We start from the raw sequence: 9,075 nt of genomic DNA on the forward strand, positions 1-9,075 counted from the left end.
GGAAGATTTTCCTTTCTATCTCTCTTCCTCTCTGTATATCTGCCTTTCCAATGAAAATTTTTAAAAATCTTAAAAAAAAATAATCTGCCAAGATTTGCAAGCTGGACACTGTTGTTTGGAATGTAATATTTCTTGAGAAAGTCCACATATATTCTAGTTATCTCTGAGCCACATTTACATAATAAAAGCCTCTTTTCCCACCTTGTGGCGTGGGATCATTTGTCTTGTAGACACACAGTTCACTCTTCTCTGATAAAGGACACACTGAGAGATACGGAACTTGTCTTTCTCTTCCCTCCATCTCATGGCACCTTCTGACTTTGCAAGCCATACACTGATTTTCCCCAAAATAATAAGGTTAAGGAAGTTTTCTCTGATGGCTAACAGACTGAAAGGATTTATTGTTGTTGCTGTCTGTTTTATAGTTATCATTAATATATGTTGAATTTTAGCAAATGCTTAATCTGATGTATTGAATTGATGATTGTTTTTGTTCTCCAATCTGCTAACACAGTAAAGAATGCCCATTGGTTTCAAAATGCCCGAACTTACATGGGTTGAGAAGTATTATGCTCTTATACATTGTTGAATTTATTTGTTAAAACTTCATTGAAATTTTTTGCATCTGTGTTCATGAACGATTTTGGTGACTGGATTTCATTCCTTGTAATATTTTTACCAGGATGTCTGAATTGGAAAGTATTTTTTCTCTCTGATTTTCCAGATTTTGGGTGAAATTTGTATTATTTAATCCTTAGGCATCTGTTAGACTTCAGAAGTTAGTTAGGTCATCTGGGTTTTGGGCTTCCTTTGTGGGAAAATGTTGATAATAAATTCAATTTCTTAAATAGCTTTAGGGCCATGGAGGTTATTTCTTCTTCAACTATCTTGGATAATTTATGTTCAGCTAACAAGGAATTTTTCCATTGTAAGTTTTTAAAATTTATTTATGTAAAGTTTTTTTTAAAAAAAATCATCCATTTATTATCTTTTCATTGTGCAAGATGACACTGTGTCTACTGAGCACTTGTAGGACTTGCTGGCAATCTATAGGATCTGTACCATGTTGTTTCACTCACTTTTACAACTTGGAAAGGTACTGCTGCAGTACCTTTCACTTTATACATCTTGATTTGGGTTTTTTGTGTATTTCTTCCAAGTTTTAAAGAAGAATGAGAAGAAGAAAAAGAAGAAGGAGAAGGAGGAAGAAGGAGGGGAGGAGTAAGAGGAGGAGGAAGGGGGGAGAGGGGAGGAGGGAGGAAAAAATGGAGGTGTGGTGAGTGAAAGGACAAGGAAGAATGCACTCAGAGCCACTTTCAGATTGCTCAGTCAGACAAAGCGTGAGCTGACATGGCCCTTTCTGGATGTCTGTTCCGCCCACTCCCTGCCAGTTTAAGTTTCAGAATTGCACAGTCAGAAAGAGTGCAAGAGATGCTTAAGTGCTTCACACAGCACACCTCTCCCCTATTGTTTATTAGCCAAATGGTGGTGTGGCTTGCAGTGCTCAGAGGAAGACAACTCACTCCCCCTAGATCACTAATTTTCACAAAGAAAACACACATTCGTGTAAGACATGGCCTGGGTTAGTCCTTCAATCAGACTACTGGCAGCACAAAAGAGAATGAAAAATAATTCATAAAATATGGTGATTTGAGCTCTTACCAATGGAAACTGAAATTGCTGCAGTTCTTGACAGAAAAAAAAAATATATATATATACATATTTTCTACTCTCTTCTATGCATAGGGGCCATGCTAGTCTTCTCTGTATTGTTCCAATTTTAGTATATGTGCAGCATTCAACAAAATAGCACCTCAACAAAAGGCATCATGAGCTGGCAAAGCAGCAAAGGATGGCCCAGGTGTTTTGGCCACTGCACCCATATGGGAAATGTGGAAGAAGCTCCTGGCTCCTGACTTTAGCCTGGCCCAGCTCTGGTGATTGCATCCCTTTGGAAAGTGAACCAGTGGAGAGAAGATCTTCTTTTCTGTCTCTCCCTCTCTCTACATACTGTCATTCAAACAGAGATTGAATGACAAAAATAAATTCAAATGAAGTTGAATTGTGGATTTCTTTTTGAAAATAATTTTGGCAGGGTACAGTGTTTTTATTTATTTATTTATTAGAAAGTCAGATATACAGAGAGGAGGAGAGGCAGAGAGGAAGATCTTCCATCTGATGATTCACTCCCCAAGTGAGCTCAACAGCCGATGCTATGCTGATCCAAAGCCAGGATCCAGGAACTTCTTCCAGGTCTCCCACGTGGGTGCAGGGTCCCAAAGCTTTGGGCTGTCCTCGACTGCTTTTCCAGGCCACAAACAGGGAGCAGGATGGGAAGTGGAGCTGCCGGGATTAGAACCAGCGCCCATATGGGATCCCGGCATGATCAAGGCAAGAACTTTAGCTGCTAGGCCACGCCGCTGGGCCCCATAAGCCTAATATTCTTAAGAAAGTTTTCAGTTTAACACCAGAGCAAATTGGATTCTTGAGTCACTGTCTGATGCAAAAGGATCATGCTCCCTCTGTTGATCAAAGGGAGAGCTGACATCTCTCTGTTTTACCTCTTCTATTTATGAGGAGTTACAGGTTTAAAATTTGAGCCTGAAATTGTGCTTATTAGTGCAATAAACAAAAGGAAGGTCTGGAAAACTCAATTTTACTGGTATTAAAAAAAGATGTTCTATTAGCCAGTAATAGCAGAGTAAGCTGCAGAGTGTTGAACTCCCAACTATTGTCTACAACGACAGACACTCATTGTGAAAAATGGAAAAAAATGCATGAGGCTGGCATTGTGGTGCAGCAGACTAAGTTCCCATTTGGGACACCAATTTCTATCATGGGAGGGCTGGTTTCAGTTCCCACTATCCTGCTTCTAATCCAGCTTTCCAGTGCTGCATCTGGGAAGCTGGGACAATGGCTGAAGGTCTTGGGCTCCTGCCACCCACTTAGAAGACTTGGGTAGAACTCTATGCTCCTGGAACCAGCCTGTCCCAGCTTTGGCTGTTGTGGCCATTTGAAGATTGAACCACGGGATACATAACCTCTCTCCGCTGCCATCTTTCCCACCTACATCTGCCTTTCAAGTGGGTAAAAATAAACATACAGAAAATACAATGTAGAAAAATGAATACCTGAAGTCAAACTCATCCATAATTCCTCCATCTGTGGACATCTGTTAATAGATTTATTTTCTTCCGGGTATTTAACCCCAACAAGTTCTGCAGGGGTAGGAAGGATGTACAGACTATGATTAACTCTATGTATTGACATAAAATGTTAGTTCAAATGTTTTTATTTAAAATGTAAGATTTCCAGACTTCTGGGAATGTGTGGTAGAGGTACTTCTCTCCATTCCTTCTGTTAACTACAACTAAAAACCCTGGAAATTATATATAAACCAAAAATAAGAATATTCTAAAATGAGAGGGAACAAAGTAGACCAGCTAAGGACTGTGGGACATGAATGACAACTTGCCTGTGAGTTTCCTGGGTTTCCTTTTTGTCTCTTGCATCCCACAGCTTGAACCAAAAAAGTCAGCCACCTGGAAATGCCAAAGGTACAAACAAAACAAACAAATAAACAAGACAATACAGTAAAATCCTGCTCACTCTGACCAGAGAAGGATCACCCTAGCATGACTGAAAACATTCAGGAAACAAATGTCTGCAGTCATACTCCAGAAGAAAGCTGTGAATTCCACACATAATAGTATCAGATGAAAGAGGCGTCAGAACACAGAAGACAGAGAAGGACTTTATGTAACGATAAAAAGTCCAATTTGCCAAAAAGGCCATTGAAATGGATTGGCACCAAACAATTGAATTCCAAAGCACATGAAGCAAAAAGTGATAGAATTGAAAGAAGCTGACAAAATCCAAGGGTATTATTGAAAGTATCAAAACTCTCTTGAAAACTGGCAGAATCATTGGGCAGAAAATCAGTGGGTATGGAAGACCTGCTTAACACCATCAACCAAAACGATCCAATTAATATTTATAGATGCTCCTCCATAATAACAAGATAGATCATATCCTGAGCAAAAGTAAACCCTTTGCAAATTCAATATGGAAATAAAGTTTTCACCCTTAGAATTCTCCATCTCCTTTAAAAAATATGTTAAAAAATCTTAAATAATTTACAGGAAGATTTGTTTATTTTTATTGGAAAGGCAGAAATTATATAGAGAAAGAGAGGCAGAGAGAAAGATCTATCTGATGGTTCACACCCAAAAAGGCCACAAAGGCCAGAGCTGAGCCAATCCAAAGCCAGGAACCAGGAGCTTCTTTCAGGTCTCCCACATAAGTTCAGGCTACCAAAGCACTGGGCCCTTCTCTGCTGCTTTCCAAGGCTCAAGCAGGGAGTTGGATGAGAAGTGGAGCAGCCCATATGGAATGCCAGCCTTGGAGGTAGAGGATCAGCCTGTTATGCCTTCATGCTGGCCCCAGCAAATTTAAAAGAACTGAAATTATACAGAATATGTTCTCCAACTGCAATGGAATCAAACAAGAAACCAATAACAGAAAGATGGGAAAAGTTCTGAACACCTGGAAGCCAAACTACACATAGTTGCCCTGGCATCCATAGGCTCCTTACCAGCGCCCATACCCACCAAAGACTGAAGTTCCTCAGAAAGAGTAGCATCTGTTCTGGATGAACTTTTTAAACCACCATTGTTGCCTAGATAAGCAATATGACAATTATTTCAATAGTATCGATGTTGTATTAGGTATTGTGCATAATTTGGAGGCAATTCAGTATAAAGCAGTTGGTTACATGTAGGGGATGTGCAGCCACTATGCAACTTTACATAAGAGACCTGAGCATTTGCAGGTTTTGGTAACCACGGGGGAGTCGTGAGCCAATGCCCTGAAGAAACCAAAGGGCAGCTGCGCGGCTAAATAACCCGTGAGTCAAAGAGGAAGTCTCAAGGGATTTTTTTTTTAAACACACTAGCCTAAATGAAAATATAATATAGCAAAACGTGTTAAACACAGGTGTAACAGTACTCAGAAGAAAATGAAAAGCTCTCATTGCATACATTAGAAAAGGGGAAAATCTCAAGTCAAACATCTAAGCTTCCATCTGAAGAATGCAGAAGAAAAGTAAAATAAACCCCAAACAAGCAGAAGGACCTCAGCAATAAAGAGCAGAGGCAGGCGTTTGGGCTAGAGATCAAGATCTGCCTGAGAATCTTGCATCCCACCTGGGAGTACCTGGGTTTCAGTCCTGGCTCTGCTTCTGGTTCCAGTGCCTGCTAAGGTACACTTTGAGAGATACAGCAGGTGCTAGTTTAAGTAACAGTACAATCTATGTTAAAAAAAAAAATACATTGCCGAGGAACTCTATAATGACAGAGAAATTTAATTTACAAATTTAAAACTCCTTAAAAAGAAATCTCTAGGCCCAGATGGCTCTACTGGAGAATTCTAGTAAACATTTTTAAAAGAATTAACACCAGTTCTATAGTATGTCATAATAGAGAAGAGGAGAGAAGTTTTACTCTGATACCAAAACTGGACAAAGAATATGCATTGCTTTTTAAGTTCTCATGGGACATAGAACAAGAGAGACCATAGCCTTGTGCCAAAATAATAATAATAATAATAATGGCTTAACACTAAAACATGCAAATTACAGACTTTTCTCATGAATATCATGTGAAGATCCTTAATAAAGTATTAGCAAATATGATTTAGTGACATAATATACAACATGATGAAGTGGAGTTTATTCCTGAAATCCAAGACTAGTCCAATATTTAAAAATTCAACCCATAAGTACCATACTAACAGGCTAAAGAAGGCAAAAAATCACATGGTTATGTCTATTTAATGCCAAGTCAAAAAACACTAACACCCACATGGGATTTTTTAAAAAGTCTTAAGAAAAAATAGAATGAGAACATCCCGAACTTGACAAAGAGCATCTGTAATGACTACAGGCTTTCCCCTAGGATCAGAAATCACACAAAGATGCTCCCACCACCCCTCAACATGTTGCTGAAAGTTCTAGCTGTGGCAGATGCTATGGCTGTAACAGGTTACACTGCCCTTGGGATGCCTGCGTCTCATACCAGATGCTAACTTTACTGAGTCAGCTTTCTGCTATGGTTCTTGGGAACGCAGCAGATCCTGCTCCAAGTACTTGATCCCTGCCATCCAGGAGCAGATGGAGTTCCTGGTCCAGCCCTAGCCATTAAGGCCATTCGGGATGTGAGGAGTGAACCAGTGGACGGACACTCTGTTTTTCTCCCTCTCCCTCAGTAACTATACCTTTCCAATAAAAAATGTTTTAGAAAAATTTCTAAAAGTCTTTTAAAAAAGAAATTAAAAAAAATCTCCAATCAGTACAGAAATACCAAGTTTATAGATTAGACAATTCAATGTAATAAAGAAGTCAATTTCTACACTATTTGACACAGACTTTATTCCATCTCCTGTCTAAATCTTGGAAAACTTTTTGGAGCTACAGACAATATTATTCTTTTTTTTCTCACGAAACTATATACTATATATTATTTGTTTATTTATTCATTTATTTATTAGTTACATTGCATTATGTGACACAGTTTTATAGGCACTGAGGATTCTCCCACCTCTTCCTAAGCCCTCCCCCCATGGTGGATTTCTCCACCTTGTTGCATTACCACAGTTCAAGTGCAGTTGAGATTCTTTCATTGCAAGCAGACAATATTATTCTTAAATATGTGTAAAAAGATAAAGAATATAAAGGATAAAGTAATTTTGAAAGAAAAATAAAATGGTTAGAATCTTCATAAATGATTTTAAGACTATTTACAGTAATTACACATGGCACTGGCAGTGATGGGTTCATAGCATAATGAAATAGCAAGTAAACTGGATATAAATCCCTATAAATGCATCCAACTAACTTCTCAAACCAGACTATTAATTCATTAATTAATTAATTAAACAACAGAGTTCTGCAGCAAGGCAGAGAGCAGGCAAGGATTTTTTGTTTGTTTACTTATTTGTTTGTTTTATTTTTTTTGTTTTTGTTTTGAGAGCAGGCAAGATCTTACATCCATTGGCTCACACCATTAATAGCAGTGATAGCCAGGGCTAGGTCAAGCGAAAGCCAGGTGCCAGGAAATCCAATCTGATATTTCACACAGGTGGAAGGGGCCCAAGCAATTGACCATTCTCCATTGTCTTCCTGAGCACATTGGCAAGGAGCTGGATCAGAAGTAGAGCAGCACTGAACACTAATGGGAGCCCATATGAGACACTGCCACCACAAGCAGGAGCTTAACCCACTGCACTACACCAGCAGCCCCAAACTGAATGTTGACAAAAACGCAAAAGCAATTGGATCAATTGGATGAAGAAACATACTTTTCAAAAAAAAAAAAATTGCTATTAGAGTGATTGGCCATCCACGGACAAATAAATGAACGGATAAATGAATAAAAGTAACGTCAAAAATATACTCAGGAGGGATCATGAACTTGCATGTAAATATAAAGCTATAAAGTTTTCAGGAAAAGATACTTTGAGGTCTAAGGTTAGACAGTTCATAGATTTCAGATCAGAAACACAAGTTATGAAAAGGCACAGAATCTCACTGGATATGTGAAAATCATAAATTGAAGGGGTTAGTGTAATTCACTAACAGTTGTAGAAATATATGCTATAGGTGCATTCTTGAAGCACTGTGGTCGCCAAGGAGCTGGTGGCCGAGTATGTCGGAGAGGACGGGGAGCCACGGAGGCTGCAGGTGCCCTGTGCCCACCTCCCTCCAGGTGCCTCCGACCCCCTTCAGGGGCTGCTGCCCGCCATGGCGCTAACGAAGGAGCTGGCCACAGAGCTCCAGGGCCTGCCGGTGCTCCAGGAGGCACAGGACCAGTCAGCAGCAGGTGAACATAAAACCTTGGACAGTGGTGATGAAGATAATACAGAAGATGAAAATAACATTGATAACAGAATTAGTTCAGGTGCCAGAGATGGTCTCCCCAAGAAAGCGTTGAATTTATCTGGACAATAAGATGCTGGACTCCATGTTTGGTACATGCTTGCGATGAAAGACTCTTGACTGAATTTGATCTGTAATACTGCAACAAGGTGGAGAAATCCACCATGGGGGGAGGGTCTGGGGAGGGGTTGGGGGAATCCCAGGGCCTATGAAACTGTCACATAATGCAATGTAATTAATAACAATAATAAAAGAGAACTAGTTCAGGTGGACCCTCTGCAAAACGGCCCAAACTGCTGTCATCTTCACCCTAACAATAGCTTTTCTGACATCTTTAAAAACTGTTATTCTGTCCTTATTATGACTGATATTCAAGGAAGATGTGGGCTCTAATTGGAAAAGGTGTTTATTTTGTCTCCCAGGATAATTTCACCAAATTGAAACTACTTCTAATGAAGGAAGATAAAATAGGTTGTTTAGAAATCAAGTTGACTTTCACAATTATAAAATCCAGGCCATGGAAATAAGATAGAATACTAAATTGAAGCTGTGAACCTCAATAGAAAACTTAATAGCACATAAAAATCCTCTAAGTTGGTGATTGAACTTTTGTTTTCTACTTTTTGTTTCTAAGATTTATTTTATTTTTTATTATAAAGTCAGATATACAGAGAAAAGGAGAGACAGAGAGGAAAATCTTCTGTCCGATGATTCACTCCGCAAGTGGCCACAACGGCCAGAGCTATGCCAATCCAAAGCCAGAATCCTGGAGCCTCTTCCGGGTCTCCCACACAGGTGCAGGGTTCCAAGGCCTTAGGCCATCCTCGACTGCTTTCCCAGGCCACAAGCAGAGAGCTGGATGGGAAGCAGCGCAGTTGGGACTAGAACCCTCAACCATCTGGGATCCCAGCGCATGCAAGGCGAGGACTTTTGCTGCTAGTCTATCACACCGGACCCTGTTTTCTGTTTTTAAAACAATCGTTAAGTTGGAATGTCTGCACCTTTCAGCTTCTGTTGTAAAAAGTGCAAGTCATGATTCATGAACAGTAACATTTTAAGGAACTGACACGAGCCAGAGGATGAGAATTGGATGTTAGGTGGTGTAATGTCAATTGTTGGTAAGTAGAAGAAGCATAAGAGAT

General features: G+C 39.6%; 1 non-coding gene across 1 annotated transcript; it reads right to left on the reverse strand.

Annotated features, from left to right (window-relative positions):
* Window positions 1-1,701: 1,701 nt before the first annotated feature.
* On the reverse strand, window positions 1,702-1,813 carry LOC121171703. Its single transcript, XR_005886162.1, has one exon. It is a non-coding gene; the product is annotated as a U6 spliceosomal RNA (small nuclear RNA).
* Window positions 1,814-9,075: the final 7,262 nt, after the last annotated feature.

Source organism: Ochotona curzoniae, unplaced genomic scaffold, assembly GCF_017591425.1.
Source record: "Ochotona curzoniae isolate NIBS_2020 unplaced genomic scaffold, NIBS_Ocur_1.0 scaffold_2683, whole genome shotgun sequence".
Lineage (NCBI taxonomy): Eukaryota > Metazoa > Chordata > Mammalia > Lagomorpha > Ochotonidae > Ochotona > Ochotona curzoniae.